At 35.6% G+C, this 14,177-nt stretch overlaps 1 long non-coding RNA gene across 1 annotated transcript; it reads left to right on the top strand.

The window, feature by feature from the left end:
* The first annotated feature begins 8,034 nt into the window (after positions 1 to 8,034).
* On the top strand, positions 8,035 to 11,557 carry LOC128133902 (uncharacterized). The gene is made up of 3 exons (XR_008232206.1): positions 8,035 to 8,193; positions 10,290 to 10,353; positions 11,403 to 11,557. It is a non-coding gene; the product is annotated as an uncharacterized LOC128133902 (long non-coding RNA).
* Positions 11,558 to 14,177: the final 2,620 nt, after the last annotated feature.

The raw sequence follows: 14,177 nt of genomic DNA, 5'->3' as shown, positions 1-14,177 counted from the left end.
GCTCTCCCTCCAGGAGACTCTAGTTATAATTTCAGGTCTTTTGTTGGTACTTAGATAAGTAATTGAAGTGTGTCTCACAAAGCTATAAAAAGGAAAACACGTAAATATTTGTGTTATAACAAAGTTTTACTTGTATCCCCCCCCCCCCCCCCCCCCCCCGCGGCTAAAAACATGAAAAAGCTTGAAAATGTGGGGATATGAACTCACCATGAGTGGTTTTTCGGTTGATTTGAAGAGGTAGAATTTTTCAAGCCTAACCACTTGAATGGAGTTGAACTTCCTTGAGAATAATGTCATCCTAAGGGTTTTAGCACATTTAAAGTGTGTGGAATGAGCTAAACATAAGAATGTATACGATGCTAAGAAGTCTCGAAATCACTTACCAAAATCTAAGAAAATGCTTGGAGGAAAATCCTTGTAGACTTAGGCTTGAGTTTTTAGAGAAATTGAAGTTCTATGGTAATTGAAATGAAAATGGGGGAATTCCTAAATGTTAATTTTGGTTCTAATAGAGTGTGGAAACGACTGATGGGATATTTACATTGATAACTATTGGTTTATTTGCTTGGGGTACTGTGGGGTATAAACTTGTCTTGGAAATGATTAAACTATCAAATCCTTAAGTTAAACCTTATCTTCTCCTTCTTTGAACCGAAATATCTCTAGGAAGGACTTGAAGGAAGTGTTTTCAGCCATGTATGACCGAAATCACTTTGTTCTTTAGTTATTTTGGTCCTAAGTCTTCATTTGAGGTGTTTTCAGTTTGAGTTTCACCCACTAAGGGGGTGATTTCGGTTCTAGCCCCCTCACACATGGTGTTTCCAACCTAGGGTATTCTAGGTAGGAGATTTCGGCTTTGTGTGGTCCTAAGCAAGCCAAAATCTTAAGGGGTGGGGTATTTAGGCCAAAAGTTATAAAACAATGTTTTAGTTCCATGATTTTATGTTCCAGTGAGTTTACTTGCTAAACTCTTATGTTTACTACCATCATTGGTTTTTAAAATATGCATATCACTTATGTGTGTGTGTATATATATATATATATATATATATATATATATATATATATATATATATATATATACATACATATTACTTCATATCATGAAGCCTTCTTGGTTTTCCAATGATTGTTATTGCATCAAAGTTACATATACCTACGTTGTGGGTACACTTATAAACATGACCACTTAGACTTTGTTTGACCCAATTTTTTCTAGTTGTCACATCATCCCCCCTTTGGAGGGAACTTCGTCCCGAAATTATTTCTAAAGTGGTTACTCGTGAACTAGGGAAAAGATTTGGGTACTTTTGTTTCATCTGATCTTCCCATTCCCAAGTGGATTCGGATCTCGATTGGCATTCCAGTGGTCCTTCACTTTTGGTATGTAGCTTTTTTTTCGGTTACTCTTTCTGTTCGTTTAGCGATGGAAAGCTATAATCCAGACGGTTTGGGTCTTAAAAGACTCCTGTAACGACTGTTAGGGGCACGAGGTAAATCGATTGTCCTTTATCTGTGATAATTGATAACGATATACTGTGTAGTCTCACCACCTCTTTGTGATATGATCATGTCAGATTTTCTATTTCATCTGTTGCTTTGATTGGTAGGGAGTGTGTGATTTTGGTTGATTTGCCTACATTCACCCAAATGGTAACATGTCCACTAGTAGACCTGGGCAGCTTTGTTATGAATTTCGTGGTAGGACTCACACCTGGTTCATCTATCATCGCTCTGTGCATACAAGTCGTATACAATTAAGATTGAATAGATAGTCGAATATGTGATTCTGCCCTAAGCACATAACCAGACAAGGAACATGAGTTAAGGGGAATCACACATCCTAATTCCATAGAATCTTAATTATATACAACCCTCACATATACACCTAGTAGTGATAGCTGAACCGCTTAGGTCCTTAGTCTCTATTCTTGAACTTCACTTTCTATACGAGTGGTATTTCTGGGAGGTCTGCTGGGAACACTCCACCGAGGTTACAGACTTCCGAAACATCCTCGATGTTCTCTGCTTCTTGATTCTCATCTACTGAATGGGATAGGAAGGTATGGTACCCCTCGTGTGGGTACTTCTGGGTATTGAAGCAAGAGATGATTTGGAGGTTTGTGTTGGGTTTGTCGTTATAGATTGAAAGGGTTTTGTTAGTCGGTCGGTTAAGGCGTAGGGTTTGTTTTTCGTAACTCATGAAATTGGTATGATGAGGACCAAGTCAATCCATGTCAAATGACGATATTGGAACTTGTTACTGTAACAGGTGTTAAGTCGATTTAGAAGGGGAGGTGATTGTTTAGAATGATAGTGTATTCTATGTATATGTCTTAAATGCTTCCTGACTTATCGTTGTTATCACTATTGTGAATATTTTGTATTTTAATTGGTGAGTACCAGCAGTACGAGTGCTTCGACAAATAGTGATGAAATTTTGTAGTATGATCCCTCCTAGGTCCCTCTATAATCGTTTGGTGTAAACTAGTTGTATATAATTAAGATTGAAAAGACAGTCAAATGAGAGACTCTACCTTAAGCCCAAATCCAAACAAGGAACCGGAAGTAAGGCGAAATCACACATTCTAAGTCTATAGAATCTTAATTATATATGACTGTAATGTTTACACCAGCCACCAATGATCACCCGTAAGAGTCCTTAGTTTTTATATGAATGATGGGATTTATTCGGGTGAGGGGGCAATTTATGACTATGATTTGTCGCGTTTCGAGATCTATGATTGATCAACTTTATTTGGCACTAGTTTTAGTAAAAATTTAGATCCTAAACATCCTTTTTAGGAAAACATACCAATATTCACAGGTGGTTCCGAGAGAGTCTATCCTGCAGTTATCATAAGTACCCTTCCATCGCCACCAGCATTCCTTGCTCTCGGACAATCTCTCTTGAAGTGTCCAGTTTCACCACATTCATAACAAGCTGGGCTTATTCCAACGCCGAGGATTTGGGTGATTGGTTGTGCTGGTGCTTTACAGAAACGTGCGGTGTGCCCCTTCTTGTTGTAGTTTTTGAAGTGCATGTCCCGACAAACTCCCGTGTGATGGAAATTGCACTTGTTACACTTTGGAAGGTTTCCAGCATATCGATTGGGGGGGTGTTGGATTAGCAGGAATAACAACATGAATAGTAGTAGTGTGGACTGCCATGGTTTGTTGCTTCCTTGAGGACTCTTGTGACGATTTGCCCTTCCTTTTGTTCCAAAACTTCTTTTTGTTGTTACCTTCCTTGGGTTACTTGGGAACGAATGTCATGAAGCCTTGGCGAACTCTATGATCCACGAGTGTTTGTGCCAGAATTTTGTCACTGTCAAAAGTAAGTGGGTTCACAGCTATCACGTTTCCTTGGATCTGAGGAGATAGCCCCTAGATGTACCTTTCCACTTTATTACTTTCCGGTGTGACTATCCCGAGGCATAGAATAGCCAGGTCACTAAATCTGGTAGTGTAAGCTGAAATGTCAGAGTCCTTCATCGTCTAACCCCCAGAGTTTTTGCTCTAGCTTTTATACCTTGCCTCTTAGACAATATTCTGCTAGCATTATGACCTTTAAGTTTTCCCAGCTCATGGCATTGGCTATTGGGAGAGTTAACAACTTGACATAGCCGTTCCACCAGGAGAGGACTCTATCCATGAAAGTGCAGGTTGTAAATTTGACTTTGCTTGCTTTGGGACACACACAGATTTCAAACATTGATTATGTCTTCTAGAACTAGCGAGTTATAGCAATGACACCTCCGGTGCCATCAAAGGATTTGGGTTTGGCATTCGTAATGTCTTTATAGGAACACTCTCTTGGGTGTCCGTGACCTTCTCTATGGTTAGAATTGTTGGCACCACTTCCCGCCACACTAGCACTACTTGCGCTGATTTGCGTCATGGCAGCTTCCACGGCAGTTGTTATTGTCGCTTGGAAAACAACAGAGTCATACTGTGGCGGTGGTGGCGGTGGTAGTGTGTTGTTGAAACGTCTGTTTGATTTACGTGGTGGCATACTTCTATCATAAAATTTAAAGATGGAAAGGTGGTAAGTCTTTAGTAGTGGCTATAAGTCAGGTGTTATTGAACTAACCATATTAGTTTCTACATGCATCGTGTTCCGACTTAAAAGTATTTTGTAACCAATTCATAATAGGAGTTTATGTAACAATAAACTTATGACTTCTTATTGTAATGCCTTAATGAAATTCTATGATTTTATTTACAATTATTAGTTGTCACTTAAGGTGTGATAAGCCTAACACATAGTGTGAGTAATGTAGTCACTAATTCACTAGGTTATATTAGTTTGTTAGTTATTAATGTGACGCATAAGGTGTCCTGCCGTCTTGCATGTCTTGCGAGTGGTCTCCTCTGCTCTCTGTTTTGCTATGATTGTCCTAGTTTTATCTGCAATGATTTATTGTCTCATGATGACTATCTACTTGTAGGCATGGCATCCATATGGTGTTCTTTGTTATTCGTGGGTGTGTTGGATTTGCGTTGTCATGTTTCGGGTTTTGCCACTGATCGCCATTACTTCATGATGGAGAGTTTGAACCCGAATGTCTAAGCGAGCCTCTCATGGTACAATCAGTGACGGTGCTTGATTTGTGGGTGCTAGGGTCTGGATTATGGTGTAGTGGGTGTATGTATATTGTGGGAATGTATCTTAGAAAGATAGGGGTGAAATGGTCTCATGCTTGTTCTTGATAGGGTAAGGTTACATTAACAACCTCTTTAGTTCCTTTTTCTTCGTCTGACCCCTTCTCCGATTCCTCCTCATGAACCCCCTGATTCTTCCTTGATTCATTTGTTGGTTGTTGTAGTGGGGTTGTGATGTCTAGATATGCCGTTTGTGTGACAATAGAGGTATTTTAAGAATATATGAAATTAATAGAAGCATTTCTAATGGTTTTTTTATGGTGTGATCCTTAACGGTTTCTCCTATAATCACGTAGTGTATACAAGTTGTATATGACTAAGATTGAATAGAGCTTCGAATAAGTGATCTTACTCTAAGACCACATCCAAACAAGGAACATGAAGTAGAGCAAAATCACAAATTCTAAGTCTATAAAATCTTAATTATATATAACCTTAACGTATACACTAAATAATTATAGACCTGCCAGTAAGGGTCTTTAGTTTTCACACAATTTATTTATAGTATCATAAAATACTTCTATAGTATTTTCAGCTTTATGTTTGCTTCTAGAGTTTCTTGGTATATAGAGTTCAAAATTTTTAGACTTGTTGCTCACTACAACCATTCCCAGGCATACGCTAGTCACCTCTTGGATAAATACAATTGATCAGGCTATATTCATCCTAGACCTGATTACACACACCAAGGTTTAATCGTAGTGTCGAACTTATCTTAATACTTTTTTTTTGTTCTTATTATGACATTGTTCTAGCATGTATGTATGTATGTATACTTCTATAAAACATTATTATATTTACAAGTATAACTCTTGGTCAGAGTGTTTTATTCCCATTGTATTTATAGATGTATATCTCATATGGTTTGATATACTAGTTCACTATAAACAACGCTATGATACCAATTTCTCACACCCCCGAACCGGAACGGCGAAAACGTCCAAGGGTGGATGACGTCGTTGCACAATATCATAACAATTGAATATAAATGAATCATACAACCCAAAACATCATACATTGAGATTACAAGTTTTCATTGTTTACAAACGTTGTTTGTTCAAAAGTCAAATACAAGTACTTGAAAAGTAGAAAACATGATGCAGCGCCACCTGCCCTCAAAATGTTTGGATACCCATTTACTGGTTTCCTGAGAATACAAGTGATTTTGAAAAGTGTCAATAATTAAGTTGATGAGTTCATAAGCATGTTTGTATGATAAATCTATTATTTGTTCCTTGAAAACGTAAGTGTGTTCTTCCAGAAAATCCTATATTTTCTTTTATAAATGAAATGTAGTCTTAGACCACACACACACCATGTACGGCCGCACACTCTAGTGTGTAGGCTCACTTACAAGTCTGGCCGCATACCCTAGCCGCACACTCAACTTTATGGTCGTACACACACCTTAATACCCATATTTGGTCTTAAACTTGTCTAGATCATTGAGTATAGAACACGGGAAACTTAGTCCTAGTGATTTCAATCCATTAGGGTGATTTTCTCATCATGTTTAGTCATGAAACACCCTAGCTCTAACTTATATATATGTCACCATATGATTAATAGGGGCTACTTGCATTCAGAACGTCCATTGACACTCAACACTTATACGAATCGCATACTCGAACCCTCCAATAAATAGTGAGTTCATACCCCTTAATTAACCTTTCAAATGTTTTAAATGCTTTTATGGGGGGGGGGGGGATACAAGTTGAATTCAATACTTTACAGTATCAATCACACGTGATTTAAAACTTATTAACAAAAGAATTGCCTACGTTTTCAAAGTACCTGGTCAGTAAAGTTATTTCAAATGTTTATCAACCTCATTTTCACAAATCAATTGTCTTAAAACAATTTTTCAATATTTTCAAACCTTAAATTATTTTCAAATCATGTCTACACCAATATATTTATATAAGTAAGTATTGAAGGATTTAGAACTGATAACTGACCTTATTTCCTGTTCTTGTTTGATTGTGGACTTAGGGTGTTAGGTTATCTGTCCGACTATCATTGAATACTTAGTTATATATCTTGTATGTGTTAGACATAAAAGTTTTCACTCTAGTTCGATAATTCTACATATCGAAGGCACACAATCAAGTACTCAATTTAACTATAATAGGTATAGTTAAGGATTACCACTCATTTCTAATATTACTATGATACACACTATGGTTGGTACAATTACAAGACTATATGTACAATACACGATACGAAGAGAATACTATACACTATACTAAGGAAACACTACCCACTATAAGAAGAAATACTTTAAACTACATCAAGAGAATAGTACAAAGTATACTAAGAGAACACTATATACCATATGAAAGAAATACTACAACAGAATGTGATGCACTATCTCTCTATATGACCTATCGTTATGCGATCGTTGGATAGCCATCATCACCTGGAGGGAGAGCGACCATTACGTGTATATGTGACAACCATCAAAATTCGAGTCGGTTCTAGATTTGACTAGACTTAGTTGCACATATAGACACTAAACATATTAGACTTAGTAACTAGAAGCTAAGTTATAACCTACTAGAAACTTGGAAACAATTAGAAACAATGGATAATGTGCTTAGATTTCACATTGATATGTGAATTCTACTACTACTTAACTTTAGTGACTATCTATATTAGGGTCACTCTTTGACTTGAAAACCATTTCATGAATCATATACACACATCATGCACTTGACCTACTGGTAGAAAGCTAGGTCAGAGTCTCATAGAATCTTAAGTCAAAGTTGAAGAGTAGGACTAGTATACTTGATTCCTCAATTTCGCTTGAATCTCGGAATCACTACATAGAATGCCAATAAATTGAAATATATATATATATATATATATATATATATATATATATATATATATATATATATATATATATTACAAACATTATTTTAACTTGAATAAGAGTTATGAAACTCTAAAATAGTTTGAAGTCTCAAAATTTAATTAATTTTGATATCCAAAGACTTACAAACTCTCAAAAACCCTAAATGCCCTAAAAACTCATATTTATAAACTTTAACCTTAAAAATTTCTATAAAAATAATTATGAAACTTATAATATGATCTTATAATAATAAAAATTATGAGAATGCATTTAAGAAAAATAAAATTTAAGTCATTAGTATTTAACCTTATTTCTATGCAAAAAAAAATCAAGGTTTTGTGAATGAAAATTAAAATAAGGTGCATATTTTGATAAAAACTTTATATTTTTATAAAATAAAGTTATAATTTTATAAAATTTAAGAGAGGGAGACCCTCTCTCCACTCCAAAGTCGGACTCCCTCCTCCCAAGATGCCTCTCCTCTTCCCAACACAAAAGGATTCTTCTTCTCTCTCACACTCCATCTTCCCTCATGTTCTCTCATTTCTCTCTCATACCTTCACACATATTTTCTCTCTTCCTCCCACTATGAACCACGAAATTTTACAGCCAACATGTCCAAGAACACTCAAGATACTCAAAATCTTCATCATATAATGGTGTTCATTAAGGTAGAACACGATTTCCTTTCATTTTCCTTCAAGTTTTCATGGATTTTCTTGCATTTCTTTGTTCTTCTACACCATTCTAATGAAAGATCATGAACACATAAACATACACACACACAAACTCACGGTTTTGATGATGATGGTGGTAGGATTTCACCCAAAAACAACATGCATGTTGTTAATGGTGAAATTCGAGGACCAAAACCTAAGTCAAAATCAACATAACTCCCTTTTATACAAGTTTTGGGTAAAAATCACCACATGTATCCAAATTTTTCTTTCAAAAACAATTTTTGAATATTTCAAACTCATGAATGATCTTCAAGCTTAGATGCTTGATGATCAAAGTTTGTTGTTAAAAGCTTTCAAATATGTTAATGAAAGATTTATTTCTAAATAAATATCTAAAAATCATTTTCTGACCAAATCCGATTTTTCCCAAATTCCCATTAATAAAATAAGATGCTCTGTAAATTTCCAGAAGATAATTCATTTTTCTTGAATTACTATAACTAATTCAATAAAATAGGGAAATAAACTATATAAAATACTTCCAGAGGTCTATAAATCCGGAATAAATTCGTAGATGACTCCTATGGTGATTAATGACCTCTCATTAAATTTAATCGATTTATGTTGCTTTTTAGTATGATTTTCGATTTTCTTTTTGTTTGGCTATAATAAATCACAAAACCACATTAGGGAGTTTTACAATTTTATCTAACAATTTTCGCATCTCTTACCTGTGGTGGGAGACTCAGAAAAATAATTTCAGAATTTTTCATAAGGCCTTCCTATTTTTCCCAGTTTTTGGTAATTATAATGGCCTAAAAATAGGAAAAATATTTCTGATTATCCACAATTCATGAAATTTTACCAGCACGTCATGTTTTACAGTAGGAGGTTACATAAAAATTTTGATGATTTTTCCCTACTGTATACTAGTTTTCTCCTATTTTCTAAGGTTAAATACACTTAAATACACTTAAATACACATAAATACCCAAAACCGGATTATACAATATGAAAACCACTTTTAGTATTCTTCCCAGATTACTTACACTGTAAATGATGTTAAAAAAAATTTTGGTAATTTATTTTAACTGTTTATTATTTATTCTTCAATTAATGATTATTTAAGGGGATAAAACAAGGAAAAATAGAAATACCCACTGAAAAATATTTTTTATATTTTTACCAGACTATTTATGTATAATAACAGTTAAATAAAAATTTTGGATAATTTTGGAAACTGTTTTCTATTTATTTGAATTTTTATTAGAATAAATGCTCAAAAATCATAAAATTGGGTTAAACAGTTTAGAAATCGATTTTTATATTTTTCCCAGCTTAATAATGTTTAATATTAGTAAGAAAAAAGTTTGGGTAATTTTGGAAACTGTTTTCTATTTATTTCAATTTTTATTATAATAAATGCACAAAAATCATAAAAATTGGTTAAACTGTTTAGAAACCCATTTTTATATTTTTCACGGATTAAGTATGCGTAATGGAAGTGTTATAAAAAGTTTGGGGAATTTTACTGACTCATTGCTAATTTTCATTAATTTGTATCTATTTAGAGAATTAAATATATGAAAAATGGTTATACATATCCAGAATTCATAAAAATTAATCTAGAAGTCTTTTAAAACATTTAGAACCAAAATGATAAGTTTGGTAATTTTTATTAACATTTTAATATTTTTCCATGATTTTATGATTATTCAAGGAATTAAATGGTGAAAAATAATTAGACAATTCAAAAAGTCAAGAAAATTTATCTTAAGGTCTTTGACTTCAATTAAAACTGAAATGCAAAACTTTGGGAAATTTTATAACTAAATTGATTTAGTTTTTGAATATTTAATCATTGGAACACCTCTAAAATGTTAAATATTAACATTCCAATAATGGAAATTTTTCCACTTAAATTGTTATAGAACAATTGATTCTTTGAAACTTAATTTCCACAGAAAAATGTTTGTAACTTATCAATATTAAATTTTGACACATTATTGGCATAATTCTATTATAATAGTAAGTATACTAGTGTTAGATTTCGATTAGAGACTCACTAGCGAATACCATTATTGTAGGAATCGATAGTGGTGCGAGTGGATCTTAGCTCAAGGCATCATTTGCATCATCTCAATGCATATTGTGAGTATTCACCACTCCCCTATTTTTTGGTTTTTATGTTTTGGGGTGGAAAAGCATGTCCTAAACTATTTATATCCGTTGTATTTATTTAATTGACTCGTATAAACTTGGTTGCTACGTTTTGCATATTGTGAGTATTCACGCACTCCCCTATTTTTGGTTTTTAAATGTTTTGGGGTGGAAAAGCATGTCCTAAACTATTTTTATTCGTTGTTTTTATTTTGACTCGTATGAAACTTGGTTGCTATATTTTGTATGTATGTGTATGTTACTTTAATTCATGAGGACTGTATCGCGGTTAAGTCCCTGGAATCTCTAGACACAACTCATTAACTCTTTTGAGCCTATGGTTATTATGGATAGCGCTATCAGGAGGTAGACAAGTCCTCACTCGCACGATTCGCTTGAGTGCATTTTACCATTTTATACACTATGTTTGCGATACACATAGTAGTCAATAGGGCACGATTCGGTCATTAGGCTTGGGTTGTGAACTCATGAATGGAAACTTGATGCATGTACTATTCTTTATGCACATACGAAACTTGTATTCCCATGTTAGCAACGACACTTGTATACTTATTTTAGCAATGAAACTTGAATACTTATTTTAGCAACGAATCTCGTTACTCATTATAGCAATAAACTTGTTTATTAATTATAGCAATGAACTTTGTTTCTCATTACAACAACGAACTTTTATTACTGAAAACTTATATACATGTTTTAGCAATGAAATTGTTTGCTCTTGTAGCAACAAAATTGATTGCTCATTTTAGCAATGAAACTTGTTTACTCGTTTGAGTAACGAACTTTATCTTTCATGAGAATATGTATGTTGCATCTTATTTGGGCAAGATACTTTATTTCTCATGATGACAATGAACTGTGTTTACAAACTTATTTACTCCTTTTAGCAATATACTTTTATTATTGAAAACTTTAATCAAAACTTTGATTTCAACTCATGAACCAATATTATTTTGTTAAACTTGTGAGTACTCACCAACTATTTTTATAGTTGACGCTCGTTTTACATGCTTTTTCAGGAATCATCGAGTAAGTGGCACTTAGGGACACTTCACTTTTAGGAGCATTCGCATGTGTCGTATTTCAATTTACATTGTAATTTCATTTAAAAGTTGTTCAAACCCATTGTAAAATTGTAATGATTTTTAATACTATGGTTGGTGTTGTATTTTAACTTTTTCTATGAAACCCTTTGTACTGCCACGCCCTGTGTTTCTGCTTTAGCGGGGTGTGACAGTATAGATCTATACGAGACAGATATTTCCCCCATCCCGACTGTTAGCTACAGTCCGAGCCTCTTAGGCCCAGGGATAACAAAACACTACTACACTATTGGTGACCTGGAGGGTCAGCCACTACACTACTATCACTCAGTATGGTTACATACGAGCTCACATTCAATTAAACACACATCCCGAGTTGTGCATATAATTAATACTATCCGGAGTTGCATTCACTAATCCACTTAACCGGCAGGGATGCTGCTAGGGTGAAACTTTGTTATTTCTCTATAATGAACAAGTTTAAAACTGTATTTCTCATTTTTGATACTTTTATGAGAAAACTATTACATTTTCAAAGAAACGAATTTACATATAACTAAGTCTTGGTAAAAGACTACTTTTGCTGGAAAATATGGGATTTTCTAGGGATCAAACCATCTTTACACCTTGTTAATAAATGTCATACTATGCGAGTTGCATACACTTTTATACAAACAATGACACTAAATACTTATGAACTCACCAGCTTTATGCTGATACTCGTTTTCAAAATAACTTGTATCCCCAGGTCAAAAATAAACAGGTGCTGGTGCAGCTTTTGGAAGATGGAGCACATATAAGACTCATCTTTTATTTCGTTTATACTTTTGGTGTATACATAAATGTCCAGAACACACTTGTATTACAATTATTATATTAATACAATGGATGTGGTTGCTTGTTTTACTATTATCCATTGTTATGATACTGAACATGACGTCCTCCACCCAAGGGGTACCCGTCGCTAGTAGAAGATGTCAACACGTCCCTCTTTTGTTTAAAGGACTAGCGTCTCCTTTTATATTTTCAATAGGACACTTGTCTATAAACATCTCCTAACTTCGAAAGTACCCTAACTGAACTCCTAGGCTGCCAACGTTTTCCCTTATGGTTTGATGTAAGACCTACTGTGAGGTCATTTTTCCTGAACTCATTTTACATCATGAATACCAGTAATATTGGCAGTTAACTACTCTGTTGCTATAACTCTCTCTCTGATTATTGGTCTATGTTGATTTAGTCCATAAAACCCTCTTATCATACTTGCAATAGACTCTTACTATTGTCAACATCTCTATGAACTTTCAGTAAAAGATGCCTCCTCGCAAGCGCCCGAACAGAGGCAAACCTGCAACTCAAACCCCACCTCCACCACCTCCTCCTTCGCAGTTCGATCCAGTGTTGTTTCAAATGGCCGTAACCGCAGCAGTGACTGCAGCTCTGGCCCAAATAAATTCCGGTGATGCAAGTGGTGCTGGAATGGGCGAAAATTCTAGACATCGTGAAGTTCACCAGTGGATGCAGGGATGTACTTATAAAGATTTCATGAGCTATAAACCAAAATTTTTCAATGGGACCGGAGGAATCCTTGCTCTGTCCCAATGGATCCAAAGAGCCGAAGCTGTTTTCGAAATGTACTCATGCCCCGAAGAAAGCAAAATCAAGTTCGCTGCTGCCACCTTCACTGAAAGGGCCCTGACATGGTGGAATGGCCATTTCAATTCACTCTCCTTGGTAACAGCCAAAGCCATGGGCTGGGACACGCTGAAGGACCTCCTGAGAAAGGAGTACTGCCCTAGGGGTGAAATCCAAAAGCTTGAGGAAGAACTCTGGAACCTCAAGATGAAGGGGACAGATATAATGGCTTATACGGCCAGGTTCTGCGACTTGGTAGCTATGTGCCCTAACATGATCCCATCTGAGAGCAAGAAAATCGAACGATACATCTGGGGTTTGGTGAACCCGTATCAAGGAAACGTTCTATCTTCACATCCTGCAACCTTTGACAGCGCCAAGGAGTTGTCCCACAGGTTGATTGATCATGAAACTCCCTCCACCCCATCAACAACCACAACGGTTGCCACCGCATCAACCACGTCATCTGACAACAAGAGGAAACGGTGGGACCAGAAGAAGGGCAAGTCAACTCAATCATCCTACAAAAACCAACAGACAGTGGCTATCCATGCTGCCACTACTCCTGCTGCCCCTGTACCAGCTAAAACATATGCTGGAAACCTACCCAAGTGCAACAAGTGCTTTTTCCATCATCACGGCCCCTGTCGTGAAATGCATTGCAGTAACTGCAACTGGAAGGGTCATACCATTCGGTTTTGCAAGTCTCAACCCAAACCCATCAATCAAGTTCCTAGCACTGGAGTGAGCCAAGCCTGCTATGGCTGTGGAGAGGTCGGACACTTCAAAAGAAACTGCCCAAAAGCTGGGAATGCGGGAGGAACAGGAAGACTACTTGCTATTGGTCATAATGAAGCGGTAGCAGACCCCACAGTAGTCACGGGTATGTTCCTTCTCAACAACTCTTATGCTTGTGTGTTATTCGATAGTGGTGCAGAAAGAAGCTTCATAAACCAAAACTTTAAACACTTACTTAAGCAATCCCCTAAACCACTGAAAGAAACATTCGTCATACAAATGGCTAACGGAAAGACAGAAAGCTCTAACGAAATCTACATAGGTTGTACCCTCACGCTAGATAATCACTCGTTACTAATCAACCTCATACCAGTATCA

Source organism: Lactuca sativa, chromosome 4, assembly GCF_002870075.4.
Source record: "Lactuca sativa cultivar Salinas chromosome 4, Lsat_Salinas_v11, whole genome shotgun sequence".
Taxonomy (NCBI): domain Eukaryota; kingdom Viridiplantae; phylum Streptophyta; class Magnoliopsida; order Asterales; family Asteraceae; genus Lactuca; species Lactuca sativa.
The sequence above is the reverse complement of the archived record's forward strand: the minus strand, read 5'-3'. Positions and strand labels throughout refer to the sequence as shown.